The sequence below is a fragment of the Jaculus jaculus genome, chromosome 7 (assembly GCF_020740685.1).
Source record: "Jaculus jaculus isolate mJacJac1 chromosome 7, mJacJac1.mat.Y.cur, whole genome shotgun sequence".
NCBI lineage: Eukaryota > Metazoa > Chordata > Mammalia > Rodentia > Dipodidae > Jaculus > Jaculus jaculus.
In genome coordinates this window covers 67728902-67744044 of record NC_059108.1, presented here as the reverse complement: position 1 = coordinate 67744044, position 15143 = coordinate 67728902, and the positions used below count along the sequence as shown (strand labels likewise).

The window sequence follows — 15143 nt, the reverse complement described above, 5'->3', positions numbered from 1 at the left end:
ACTCTTTGGTGGGGGAGTCGGGTTCCCCGTATGGGCCACCACTTGTCGTGTCCGCCTCGACCAGCAAGGAAGACACAACCACCAGTTCTTCTTACAGCAGTTTATTCAGGCAACTTCAAGCTTCATCTCCCCCGAGCCTCGGGCAGGGCTTCCTTATAAGCGCACTCATTCCGCCCAATCACCCCAGGCTATGCAACCTCTCCAGGCAAGCATCAAGTGAGGGCGAGCTCCTCCAAATATGGAAGCAGCAGAAGCCAATGAGCAGCGGTGAGGGCGAGCTCCTCCAAATATGGACTTGTTTGTCCCAAGCATAGAACTTCCATCAGGCGCCATCTTTAGGGCTTGGCCCAAGGGGCTCTCCACAGGGATTGCATTAAATGTGTAGATTGCTTTTGGTAAGATTAGAATTTTCACAATATTGATTCTTCCAATCCAGGAACAAGGGATGTTTTTCCACTTCCTAGTGTCTTCTGCAACTTCTCAGTTGAGTGTTTAAAAGTTTTCATTGTAGACATCCTTTACTTCCTTGGTTAAGTTTATTCCAAGGTACTTTATTTTCGTTGATGCAATTGTGAATGGGAGTGATTCTCTGATTTCATCCTGTGTGTGTTTATTGTTAGCATATATGAAAGCTACTGATTTCTGTGTATTAACTTTGTATCCTGCTACATGGCTGTAGGATTCTATCAGCTCTAACAATTTGCTGGTACAGTCTTTAGGGTCCTTTATATATAGAATGATGTATCTGCAAATAATGATAACTTGATCTCTTCCTTTCCAATGTGTATCCCTTTTATGTGTGTCTTGCCTTATTGATATGGCTAAGACTTCCAGTACTATATTAAATAAAAGTGGGGACAGTGGACACCCTTGTCTTGTTCCTGATTTTAGTGGAAAAGCTTCCAGTATTTCCCCATTTAGTAATATGTTGGCTGTAGGCTTGTCATAACTAGCCTTTATTATATTGAGATATGTTCCTTCTATTCCCAGTCCTGTAAGACTTTTATCATGAAGGGATGTTGGATTTTGTCAAACACTTTTTCTGTGTCTAGTGAGATGATCATGCGATTTTTGTCCTTCAATCCATTTATATAATGAATTACATTCATCGATTTTCTTATATTGAACCATCCCTGCATCTCTGGGATAAAGCCTACTTGATTGGGGTGAATGATCTTTCTGACATATTTTTGTATTTTGTTTGCCAATATTTTGCTGAGAAATTTTGCATCTATGTTCATGAGGGAGATTGCTCTGTAATTTTCTTTTTTGTTCTATCTTTGCCTGGTTTTGGTATCAAGGTGATGCTGGTTTCATGGAAGGAGTTTGGTAGAATTCATTCTTTATCTATTTTATGGAAAAGCTTAAGAAACATGGTGTTAGCTCTTCCCTGAAGGTCTGATAAATATCAGCACTGAATCCATCTGGGCCTGGGCTTCTTTTGGTTAGGAGACTTTTTTTTTATTTTAAAAGTAATTCTTTATTCATAAACATTTACACCAGCATTAGAAATGTCAGTAGAAAAATAAAATTTTAATAACTTTCTATTATACAAAGATTTGATCATATTGACTATAGTAGCCAATGAAGTAACCTAATATAAAACATTAAGCTGGTCCAGATCATAACCAGCCTCATGGGGTACACGAAGGAAACACAAGTTCACAGGACTTTCTGCATGTGAATGGCTAATGGCACCAGGGCTTCACAGTCCAGGACACAGTTCCTTAGTATCTTCCTGCAAAAAAAAAGTTTATAGCACAGAGACATCTTTCCTACACAATATTCATTACACTTTTGTATATGAACTTAATTTTCACCCCCAAAACCCTGTTAAGGAATCAAGAAATCAGTTCTTAGGGTTAGGGGCTACATCCCTCCTGGCACTTAGGAAAAAAAGTTGGAAGAGGTGGGAACAACTCTGGGAATGATGGCTTTATGTCTCTATAAAAGACATTGTTGGCAAAAATTCTCAAACTAGTCTGGCGTGGTGGCGTATATTTTATTTCCAGTGCTGAAGAGGCAGAACTAGACTGTACCAGCAAATTGTTAGAGCTGATAGAATCCTATAGCCATGTAGCAGGACACAAAGTTAATACACAGGGTTCAAGGACACCCAGAGACTACATAGTGAATTCCAGGTGAGCCTGTGCTAGAGCAAGACCCTACCTCCAAAAAAAAAAAAAAAAAAAAATCTCAAACTATAAGGTAAAATATTCAACATAAGCCATCCATAAATAAATGTCTTTGAGACAAGAAACAAAGACAGAAAGACCAAGGGGAATACATTCTGTATCAAAGTTTCTCCCTGAAAACATCTCAACCTACGAGCTCAATCTATATAGTGTATGTACATTTATTCACAAAAGAATGCTTCACATACTGGGATGGATAAAATATTCAATCATTTGAAGACTCATTTTATAAATGAAGTTCTTTAAGAGTGCAGAGAACCAAAACAGAAGAAACATAAAAACCATCTTTCAAAAATGTCTACATTCTTGTGTCTCGATTCTAAATAAAAACAAAAAGAAAAAAGCCTATCATTTTCATCATGGGTGAGTATGTTCTAAGGTTAGTATTCGGTCAGTGGGAAAGCCCACCAACTACTGGCCTACATGCTTAATTTGTGAAGTTATATTCAAAAGAATGTTTCCGTGAAATAATAAAAGGCATCCTTATACAGATGACCAAAACCATAATGCAGGATTCAGTGCTCCAAATTTCTCAAACTAAGGGGTATTTTCCAAAATCACAGCTCCTTGAACTGGAAATTGGAATTTTTAAAACTCTGTTAAAATATTTGAGCTCTTGCTGGAGAACTGAAAAGGACATTTAGCTACATTTGAAAGTGTCCTTCTCACCTAATACATGGCACTATAATTTTGATAAGTAATCTAATTAGTCCAAAGGAAATACCAAGTTTTTTTGTGCTCCCTTTGCAATTTTTTCCCCCAGACATTCCTGGGCAAATTGGACTTCTCAGCTATTTTTAGCCAGAAACCAGAGAGCACACTGCTTTATGATAAATGCATGCCCTCATGGGTTGACAGTTTTTAATCTCATAAAGAAAGGTCTTCTTTGAAAATGTGAGTGTTAAGTATCAGCAGCTACTCTGAAAACAGATGGCAAGATCTTTGTATTCTATACAACACAGTTCAAGTTATACAAGTTATTTAACTTTTATAATCTTTTCCCTTTTGAAGGTCACAGTTTTCAGGCCTTTCAATGAGAAAGCAAGCTACACAGCAAAACAAAAAGTAAAATAGCTAAAACTGAGATTTTAAAAACTTTTATATTTAATTCTCTGTAAGGATATAAATTCTCTTGAATAAAATGAAAAGGCAGGGCTAGAGAGATGGCTTAGTGGCTAAGGTGCTTTCCTGCAAAGTCTAAGGACCTATGTTTGACTCCCCAGACACCAAATCAGCCAGACACACAAGGTCAAGCAAGGTTGCGCGTGCACACAAGATGGCACACATTTCTAGAGTTCAACTTCAGTGGCTGGAGGCCATGGTATTCTAATTCTCTCTCATTAAAAAAAAAAAAAAAAGACAGTGGGGACACATCTAACAGAGGAACTTTAGGCACTTTCTGGGAGTTGGTGATGCTCATATACTGCAAAGTGGACTGAGGAGCTGCTACTAAATAAACACATCAGGACTAAGCGGTCAGCCACCACTAATCTAGTCTCAGCTGCACTCACACAGTTTCTCAAATCAATAAAGTCACTAAGAAAACTATAACACAATGTTTGAAGTATAGCATTTGCGCCTGAATGTCCAAAATGTATCCTAACTGATCTGGCTTAAAAAGATGAACTCAAAAAAATTTAAAAAATTAAAAAGATGAACTCTATGGAAGTTGTCAATAATAAAAAAATTTTTTTTAATTAATAAAAAAGGTAAACTCAAGCTACAAAAATGTGTGTTTCCAATTAAAGTACCTAAAATTAATAGAATTAAGAGTCATAGGAAAAGGTGGCATAGAAATTCTTTGGAAAAGAGCCCCAAGCAGGCATGATGATGCATGCCTACAGCTACTCTGGAAATTTACGTGGCAGGAGGATCATGTGAGCCCAGTATGGGGCCAGCCTGGACAAAATAGCAAGTCTCAATTATCTAGCTTATTTTGATCAAATATAAATACATATCTCTTAAAATATATTAAAGAGGCCAAGATAGTTATCCAAAAATTAATATTTTTTTTAAAAAAGATATTCATAAAATGTCACATTCTCAGTACTTATGTACTGCAACAGTGGAACTAAAGCCATTACTTTGAGGCACACTTCAGTATTTTTCCTGTTCTACCTCACCAGTTTGTTCTCCAAGCTATATCCAACCAACACCAACTTGGCTTTTCTGTCATGAAAATTGAGCAAAAGAAGAGTCTGCTAAATTTCAACTAAGATTAGATTAATTAAAAAGCTAGTAAAACATACGCTGCTCACTTGATATCAACCTCCATCTTTTATCATTTTTGTGAAACATGCAGTATTTCAAAGAATACTGAAAACTGCAGCATGAAGGACTCTAGCCAAGAGGCTCAGAGGCCATTGCCTTGCCTTGGCTCAGGTGAAGAAGGTGCGCATAAAATTTCTTCAGCTAAGTACCAAGAAAACGGACAGCTTGTGAGCCTGGGTTGAGAGTGACGTCTTCGGGTCTTCATCGGGGAGAGTGGCCCGAAACAAAGGCTGAGATGCCCTTCACATTCCTGATCCTCCCTGTGGTTCCAGCTGAACAATTAAGAAGCCACCAACACGCGTGGATTCCTTTTGAAGAGTCAAAAAACTCAGAGCAAGAGTGTATGCTATAGAGTAGCTAGAACCCGTAAAAAGGAGACCACCAACACACAGAACGTCTGTCTGGTGCCCAAGGTGAGGGCTTCAAAGAGTATCATCTCCTTCCCTGCTGCTCGGTAGACTCCAGCAATTGCTGCGCTTGTCAAGATTCCAGCAGTAATTGGTCCCACGATGCCCATCAACAGGATACTTACAGACATGAACCTACCATATTTGTGATGTCTGAGAGTGAAGAGGCCAGTAATCCAGCAGGGACATGAAAGAAGACAGAAGACACCAGTGCCCACAGGAACACACCATACCACATCTCTGGGAAGGAGCAGAGAGAAGTGGAGTTGGGGCACAGGGTCCCATTGCCCACCCTGCGGCACGAGCTTCAGGCTGAGGATCTGCTGCAGGAGACCCGCCAATCCCCCGCTGCCGCCCCCCTCGCGCTCCATCCCGCCGCCATCCACCTCAGTGATGAGGGGAAGGGCGACCAAGGAGCTGCAGACCCTCACACCTGCGCTGCCTCAGCGTCACCTTCTTCCAAGGGACTCCTGGTTAGGAGACTTTTGATAACTGTTCGGATCTCCAGGCTTGTTATATGTCTATTTAAGTGATTAATCTCATCTTGATTTAATTTAGGTAGGTCATATAATTCAAGGACATCATCCTTTTCTTTCAGATTTTCATACTTTGTGGAGTATATGCTTTTATAGTATGTCCGTATTAATTTTTGGCATCTGTTTTGATGTTACCTTTTTCATCTCTAATTTTATTAATTTGCATCTCTTCTGTCTTTCTTTTGGTAAGATTTGCTAAGGGTTTATCAATCTTGTTTATCCTTGCAATGAACCAAGTCTTGTTTCATTGATTCTTTGGATTGTTTTTTTGGTTTCTATTTCATAAATTTCTGCCCTAATCTTTATTATTTCTTCCCATCTACTGATTTTTGGCTTTGCCTTGTACTTCTTTTTCCAAGGCTTTTAGGTGAAGCATTAGGTCATTTACTTGTGACCTTTCTAATTTCTTTTATAAGCACTTAAAGATATAAATTTACCTCTTAGGACTGCCTTTATTGTGTCCCAGACATTTTTGTATATTGTGTTCTCATTATTGTTTGACTCTATAAATTTTTTGATTTCCTTCTTCTTTTCTTCATTGACCCATTCATTATTTAGTAATGTGTTGTTTAATTTCCATGATTTTGTGTATGCCCTATGGCCTTTTTTGCTATTGATTTGTAGTTTGATTCTATTGTGGTCAGATAGAATGCAAGGAATTTTTTCAGTTTTCCTGTATTTGTTAAGATTTGCTTTGTGTCCTAATATATGGTCTGTTTTAGAGAATGTTCCATGTGCTGCTGAATAGAATGTATATTCTGCAGCATTTGGATGAAGGTCCTGTATATATCTGTTAGGTTCATTCCTTTTATGACCTCATTTAGTCCAGATGCCTCTTTGTTTATTTTTTCCCTGGATGACCTGCCAATTGATGAAAGTGGGGTGTTGAAGTCACCCACTACCACTGTGTTTGGTGTTATCTGTGACCTTAGTTGTAACAGCATTTGTTTGATAAATTTGTGGCCCCCATGTCAGGTACATATATGTTTAGGATTTTAATGTCCTCCTGTTGGAGGGTGCCTTTAATCAATATAAAGTGGCCTTCCTTATCTTTCTTAATTAATGTTGGACTGAAGTCTACTTTGTCAGATATTAGGATAGCAACCCCTGCTTGTTGTCTAGGTCCATTTACTTGAACCACTGTTTTCCAACCTTTCACCCTAAAATAATGTCAATCGTTTGTAGAAAGGTGGGGTTCTTAGGAGTAACAAATTGAAGGATTCTGCTTTTTAACTCTGTCTGAAAACCATGTCTTTTGGTTGGGGTATTGAGGCCATTGATATTAAGAGATATTATTGAAAGGTATGTATTCATTTTTGCCATTTTTTTTTTGTAGTTCTCCTGGTTTTTCCTTTGCTCTCTTGTGTTAACTAGTGTTTGGTTTTGTCTTCAAATAGTCCTTTAGCCTGCTTTTGTTGTGGAATGTTCTTATTTCTCTATCTATTTTAATGGATAGCTTTGCAGGATAAAGTACCCTTGGTTAGCAGTTGTTATCTTTCAGAACTTGGAATACTTCACTCTACACCCTTCTGTCTTTTAAAGTTTGTATAGAGTAATCTGCTGTAATCCTGACAGGCTTGCCTTTGCAGGTAACTTGATTTTTCTCTGACTGCTTTCAATATTTTTTCTTTGGTTTGTATATTTGGTATCTTTATTATAATATAGCAAGGAGAAGTTCTTTCCATGTTTTGTCTGGCTGGTGTTCCAAAGGCTTCCTGTATCTGCATTGGCACCACTTTCAAAATGTGGGGGAAGTTTTCTTCTATGCTTTTGTTGAAGAAGCCAACTATGCCTTTGGAGTGAAATTCTTCTCCTTCTACTATGCCCTGAATTCTTATGTTTGATCGTTTCATATCTGAATATCTTGAAATATCTTGAAATTCCCACTCATACTTTTCTGTAAATTTGTCTTTCTCTTGTTGGATTGTATTAGACCTTCCACCTGGTCTTCTAGCTTAGGTATTCTGTCCTCTCCTTCATCCATTCTACTGTTAAGATTTTCTACAGAGTTTTTATTTCATCAACTGTGTTCTTTATTGCTAGTAATTCTTACTGGTTTTTCTTTATTATTTCTATTTCCTTATTTATGTCTAGTATTGATCTCTTCATTTCTTTAAATTGGCATCCTGTGTCTTCTTTGCTTCCTTTGATTTCTTCTTTGAGTTCTTTGAACATATTTCGAATCATCCTTTTGAAATCTTTCTCAGGTATTTCCTCTAACTCATTCTCACTGGAGGTCATTTCTGATGTGTTAATACTTTTTGGTGGATTTATGTTGTCTTGATTTTTGGTGTTTCTTGTGTTATAATGTATATATATTTGCATCTTGGATTATTTAATGATTGAATTTTTTAGTTGGCTGGGTATTAAGAGATGTATCAACCAATCTGATGTTATATATCTTCAGGGTAGGAGCTTAAGGCAATAGGTGTGGCTTTGAAGACTCTCAGAGTATCTACAAAAGTGACTCTATGTGTTGGTTGTGTCTGCTATGAGAGTATTCAAGTAGGCTAATTGGAACAAAATACAGGGAGATTCTAAAATTTAACTAAACAATGTATACTTTCAATGAAAAATAGTACAGAGTATTTATCCAAGAGTAGGTATTATGACAACCAGATCCTCTGTCTGTCCCTTAGCCTATGTGGTGCCTCGCCCACTCCCTTAATCCTGACAACAAGGTGGTTAAGATTTCTGGTCTGTAGAGTGTTCCAAGTCAGTTTGTGACCAGGTGGGACCCTTCCCTAATATATAAGAGAGGAGTGAACAAATCCACTATAGTACAAGAAGTAACAAATAACAAGCCCAAAATACAGCTTATTTAAGAATGACAAATTTGACCATCCATCCAATTTAACATATAACTTGTCCTGATATGGAAGGTGCAATTAGCACTTCTGGTTCAGGACTATTTACCAGGTTTATTAGGCAGGTACTGATCTGGTGTAATCCTAGTTACCTTTTGGCATGATTTTGGTCTCAGCTGTGCTGTTGATTGAGTCCCTCTTTGGTGCTCTGTCAGTTCAAGTGGGTGTGGCTGGGTCTCTGCTCTGCTGGTCTGTTCCTGAGGGCTGGGCATTAGCAGTGGGGGAGGGAGCCGATGCTTCTCTAGTTTGCCTGCTGTTCCACATGTTCTTCTACCTTGTGATCTGCTCCTCCGTTGTTCACTGCTGTTCTCCCTTCACGTTTCTTGAGTTTGTGGAGAGCTCCAGTGTGGTTGGAAAATCCCCTTGGCTGGCTTTTCCTGTGGCTCAAGCTGAGCCTGGTGGCTGGCTGGCACGCTGCTGCTGACTCTCACACGTGGACCTGCCCCACCTGAGCAGCTTCTGCCCTCCTGTGCAGGCTCTGAATGCTCTGGATCTCTCCTACTTCTCCACTGCTGTTTCAATTTCCTATACACCTCACTTTTTAGTAAAAGTGTGTATTTTCCTGAGTTGTTTTTTTTTTTTTTTTTTTTTTTTTTTTTTGCTTTTTCCCCCTTAGGCTGGTTTGGTATGGTACCTATGCCGCCATCTTAACTGGAAATCTCTGATGTTAGAGTTCTTAAGAGTGTTTTGTATTTGATGACATTAGCATGAAAACTTAGTGTATTCATCAAAATAGAAGACTTAACAAAACTAAGACTAATGCATCTTGGGAAGAATTTTTCCAAGGCTAATTCCTTACGCAAGTCCACTTTATCAAGTGTGAATAAATACAATTTTATACAGCAACATTTTACTTTATCAATTTTTATTTTCTTATTTACTTGAGAGAGAGAGAAGCAGATAGACAGAATGGGTGCATAAGGGCCTTTAGCCACTGCAAACACCTTCAGATTCATGCACCATCTAGAGCATCTGGCTTATGTGGGTTCTGAGAAATTGAACCTTGGTCCTTTGGCTTTGCAGGCAAGTGCCTTAACCACTAACCCATATCTCCAGCCCTGTAGCAACATTTGAATCTGTCTACTGACATTCTCTGTAACTTGTAGAAATTTGATAAACTGACTTTGTGATTCTATAACTAAAAACACTTGTAAATGTATCAAATCATTGTATCTTCATTTATGAGGGACATTAGTTTTAATACTATATTCTGTGTTAATAAATAGTTCACTTTAAATCTTATATGAAAACATTGTTCTGCACTATGAAGGTACTATCCTTACATTTAATTTCTATTTCCAGGCCTGTGTTAATTTTCAAATCCAAAAATGGAGGGTCTTGCTCTAGGCCCAGGCTGACCTCAAATTCACTCTATCATCTCAGGCTGGCCTCAAACTCACAGGGATCCTTCTACCTCTGTCCCTCAAGTGGTGGGTTTAAAAGGTGTACCACCATGCCTAGTTCTTAAAAGGGTTTTGATAACTCCACAAAATGCATTATTGAAGTGCCCATGTGTGCTTTTTGCATTTTTTAAAAAATTCCATGAATTTGTAAAGTTATTAATTTAGTGAGTTTTATGCATATGTGTCATTGCTCTTTGTTCTAATTTCCCACACTGCCTTCCCCTATTTCCCCTGTGTCTTTTTTGCCAAAATTTTTCTACACTAATAACTTCTATTTTCAGGTAATATTTCCATCTCTTTTTGCCCCTCCCCCACCCTTAAGGTCTCTTCCTTTTCATGATCCACATTCTAGTTTCATCACACACACACACACACACACACACACACACACGCACGAGTGTGCACACATGTGCACAGACATAAACCTAGGTTCCACATATGAGAGAAAACATATTTTTCTTCCTGATACTGGCTTTTTCATTTAACATAATAATATTCAGTTCCTTTTATTTTTCTGCAAATATCATGATTTTATTTTCCTTTCAGCTGAATAGAATTCTGTTGTGCATATATACCACATTTTATTTATCCATTCATCCTTTTTTTTTCAATTTCTTACTAATAAGGACCTGGATATATGGTTTAGGTGGTAAAATGCTTACTGAAGAAGTATGAAGACCTGAGTTTGGATCCCCAGCACCCACATAAAAATAAAACTGGGGGCTGGAGAGATGGCTTAGCGGTTAAGCGCTTGCCTGTGAAGCCTAAGGACCCCGGTTCAAGGCTCGGTTCCCCAGGTCCCACGTTAGCCAGATGCACAAGGGGGCGCACGCGTCTGGAGTTCGTTTGCAGAGGCTGGAAGCCCTGGCGTGCCCATTCTGTCTCTCTCCCTCTATCTGTCTTTCTCTCTGTGTCTGCCGCTCTCAAATAAAATAAATAAATAAAAAATTAAAAAAAAATAAAAATAAATAAAAATAAAACTGGGAGTGGCATTTGTGCCTGTAATCCCAGCACTGGGGGGAGGTGGATACAGGCAGATCACTGGGTCCCTCTGGCTAGCTAGTCTACTCTAATCAGTGATCTGCAGGTTTAGTGAGGGACTGTGTCTCAAAAAGTAGTTGGAGAATGATTGGGGAAGATACCCAATATTCACTTCTGGCCTCCATACCCATGAACCTGCAAATACATGTGCACATATACAAACAGACACATGTGCTTTCACATGCACACATGCATGTGCACAAGACACACAAAAAATCCTACTGATCATGCACACATTCAAAATGCAAGAAAGACAAGTAAATTTTTTGCATGTATGTGAGTGTCATATGCCTAGTGTATGCACATTGAAAGACATACAGCTATACATGAGACCTTGATTATTTCCTCTGATGTATTTTTTTTTTCACTTTCCAATAACATAAGTCAGTCTTCTATCTACATATACAGTTTGTTTCAACAGCTCCAATTCCAAATGGTTTTAGAAATGACTGCTGTTACTTGCCATTCTGGAACTGCTTCCCAATATAAGAGGCCTCTTTGTGCTTACCCACTCTCTCTACCTCCTATCTCTGTCTCACTCTCCAAACTATCCACTCTCCCTTGGGACTATACCAGTTCCTTCCTGTCTCAGTAATTCCCACCCCACTTTCGTACATGTCAGAAAATGATTCTGCTTTACAGACACAGATCACTCCATTCAAATGGGAGACACCCTAAAAGTACTCTGATGATTTCATTTCTCCTCACTAAAAAAAAAAAAAAAAAAAAAAAAGCCTCAGTATCTTAAACCACTGCCTCTTTCCTGTTTTGCCAGTTTTTTATTTGTAGAGCCACTTCCTGGGTCCAGAATGAATCCATGATTCTGCTACAATCCTACTGGGTCACACATTCACCTCCACTCCCTGATCATAACCATGTAGCCAGTATATGCTCCTGTAAAACCTGTTTCTATTCAAAATGCAGCTATGAAACAGGACTTTACTTCCATTCCATTCTCCAAATTATACTGGTTTCTTTGTTTGCACTTCTTGAGTTCTACTTTCTTTCTAATAATCTGCCTAACAGTCACATGTTGCCTTCTAGATATGTAGAATCTTAACATATATATGTCTTCCTACTAACTGGACTGACACATACACAGTTGGCTTTCTTTCTCCTGCCATTTCCCTCATAACCCCTAACTACCCTATCCCAATCCCCTTAACTACTAATATAAGATCAAAAATAAGTGTAACTGTTTGCCCCTTGCTCGCAGCATTACATATCCTTACAAGCAAGGCCAAAGGTGGAGTAGGATTTGGAGTCCTATGTGAAGTAGCTGTCAGAAAGGCTAAAATAAATCTCAGGTCAGATTGACTCTATCCAAGACCAACTTGGTTCCCTGGCTGCTATGGTGTTCCAAAGTTGAAAAGGGATGAGCATGTTGACACCAGCAAATAGGATAATATGTATTCTCCAAAAGGAATGATGTTGCTTCTACACTAGTAAGTCCTGACTGGTTCAAGATGAGGCCTAGCTGATCAGGAACCAGGCAAACAGAATTCAAGAGCAAACTAATGTCTCAGGATGGAGTCTTGGATCTCTCCCAACTTTGTTACTCCTAATACTTACACCCTTCATCCTAAATATACTCCTGCTTACACTTTTACCTTGTCTTCTGAATTTTTTACAGAACTTTCTCATAGAAAATCTTAATGCTATCACCACATCTACTACCCAAGATGAAATAAAAATAATCCACTTCTTCAGTCACTTCAGACTCCAAATCTACTGAAGGACACCCCTGTTCATCAGGAAGTAGTAAGATCAACTTCTTCCCAGGTCCCATACATATAAATAAGTCTGAAATGAATATGTCAGCAAGGTCAACAATCTCTGTATTGAGGTTCTCAGGAATTCAGAAGGTAACTTCTGGATCCAAGGAATCTTTCTGGAGATCATAAAACTGCCTATCTTTCTCAAAAGAAAGTAGTCTGTTGACTTATGACCCTGAGGGAGCTGAATACCTGGCCAACTATCAAAATAAAAATGTTTGCTTCAACCATTCCCTCATACCTCCTCCCTCCTCCCTCTTTCTTTCTATTATCAGGAGGAACTTACCTTTAGATAAAAGCCCTGTGCCAAAAGCTACTGGGGCTCCTCACATCCCAGAATCTTAGGACTGCTGAAATGTGAAGTCCCCCTCTGTGACCCTGGAATAAAATGACTTCCTGCCAGAGATGTCTACCTGCTTCTTCCTTTCCAAACTCATCTCTAAATTTTTTTCCTTACACACATGTTTTGCATGCAGATGTATGTGCCCCATGTACATGTATGAGAAGTTGAGAGGAGGACTCTGAGTATCAACCCCTATCACTCTTCCATGTGACTCCTTGAGGAGCCTCTCAGTGCAGCCCCACTGATTGCTTCCCATAGGACTGTTGTTGCAGGTGTGCTGGCCACACCCAGCCATTTACCTTGGTGCTGCGGAATGGAATTCATTCATCCCTCATGCTTGTGCAGTAAGTGTACTTATCTGCTGAGCCACCTCCTCAGCCCCAGTGTGAGTAGGATTTAATGTAATAAAAGGAAAAGCTCAAGGAGCTCTTTTTAAATAAAACTGTTTAGGAAAGACTAATATGCATATTTTTTGTAGTGTTGTTTATATGTATTGATTTTATCAATAGATAACAATATTTTTAATGGATAACATTACAGTTTAGAATCTTTCACAATGGCCAAGTCAGAGTGAAAGCTCTGATATCAGACATCTTGACTAGGAGTTCCAGCTGGATTCTCTAATTAGAACCATGTAAGCTTAGGGGAATCACGTTTCCTCTACAATGTACATTTTGTTGTGGAAAAAAATCAAGAATTGTCAATACTTATATAAAATATGTGCTAACCTAGAAAGCTTAACAGTAAATGGCATCAAGTATGTTCTTCTTGGTATCCAGGAATGAAAAATGTGCATACAAATATTACAGAAAAAGAGAGAACTAGAGAGATTATACAGACTCATATCTCCTCTAGAAATTGAGAGATCTGGAACTGATGGAAATACTAGGTCATCTCTTTTTTACTTGTAGGCCAGATTATCTTTTTAAAGCCTCAAACCCCAAAACCTAAGTATTTTTACTTTTAACCAAAGAATTGAATAAAAGATACTGAGAAGGATAATTATTAAGTTATTGTATTTATTGAGGGAAGTAGAGAACTAAGAAAAGACACCCACATGGCTACAAATCCCATATAGAGGGCCTGAAAAAAACATGGAAAGAAAAGAGAGTTTAAGAAGCTTTTGCCATGTGAGGAGCTGGAAGGAATAAAGAACCTATGTAGAGAGTAAGGGCTAGGGGTCCCTCCCTTTGGCTCAACCTGGCTCTCTCAGGAAGAAGCTGACCCTGACACCAAGTTTGGACTTGCTCAACCATAATATTTAAATTGTATGAAAGACTTCCCTCCAGGAGGGGTTCTGGTGGTTTGTGAAAAAACAGGACAACAGAACTAGGCAAGAGATAAAAGTAAGATCATCTTTGATTTTTACCAAGTGTAGACTTTTTTTTTTTTTCTTACTTCTAGGGGGCCAGTTGCCATGACTTTACTCTCCTGTCATTCCTCTTTCTCATGAGAAACACTCTAATTGTTGTTAGAAGATAGGGGGTGATGATGTCAGACATTGAATTACTTTTGGCTGAATGTGGGTGTAGAAATATGGCAGTTAGAGAGTCTCTCCCAGAGAGAGCAATTATTTTAATGGACCTTGAAAGTGTATTGATGGAGTGTAGGAAGATAGCACTGGATAAACATGTTTGGGAGAAACAATAAAAATAAGGAGTTAATTAGAAGTGAGCACACAGTAAACTGGTCACCTTCAGGTTTGTGTGTGTGGGGGGGGGTGATATGTGGGTGTGTACTTTTAGGCCTTGGTGGACATTTGAAGAAACACAGGTAGATGGGATTGGATTGTTTTAGGACCATCTGAGCATGAGCTGGCTGATATATTTTTTTAAGTATTGTTCATCAAATGACAGTAGTATCTGACAGGCTATGAATATGTTTTTGTATGGCTTGTAAAACAGAAGAGGTATTAGAGTTATCAGGAATATGTATACAACATTTAACCCTGATAATGGCAAATATACCATATTTTGTATAATAGCCTTTTACAGTGTGTATTTTTAATTTGTTCTGTGGGTAGCCAGGGTCAAAGATTGTTACTATAGAGCCATTGAGTGCCAGTAGGGGCTGTATAGTATATTTGGGCCTTGGGGCATATTTAATGATGTCCTAGTACAAGTTAAAAAGGATTTACCATTGTTTTCAGCATAATGAAGTTTTTCAAATTGAGTGATCCTTGGTCAGAGTCATCTACATATATATCTAAATTTTAAAATAACAATTTTGATATCTATGTTTCTTTATATTATAGAATTAGTACTATTAGGGGGCGACACGTTTTAAGGTCTTTTTAGGGTGATTA

General features: G+C 38.5%; 1 pseudogene; it reads right to left on the bottom strand.

Annotated features, from left to right (window-relative positions):
* Positions 1 to 4718: 4718 nt before the first annotated feature.
* On the bottom strand, positions 4719 to 5244 carry LOC101599191 (annotated as a pseudogene).
* Between the last annotated feature and the right edge of the window lie 9899 nt (positions 5245 to 15143).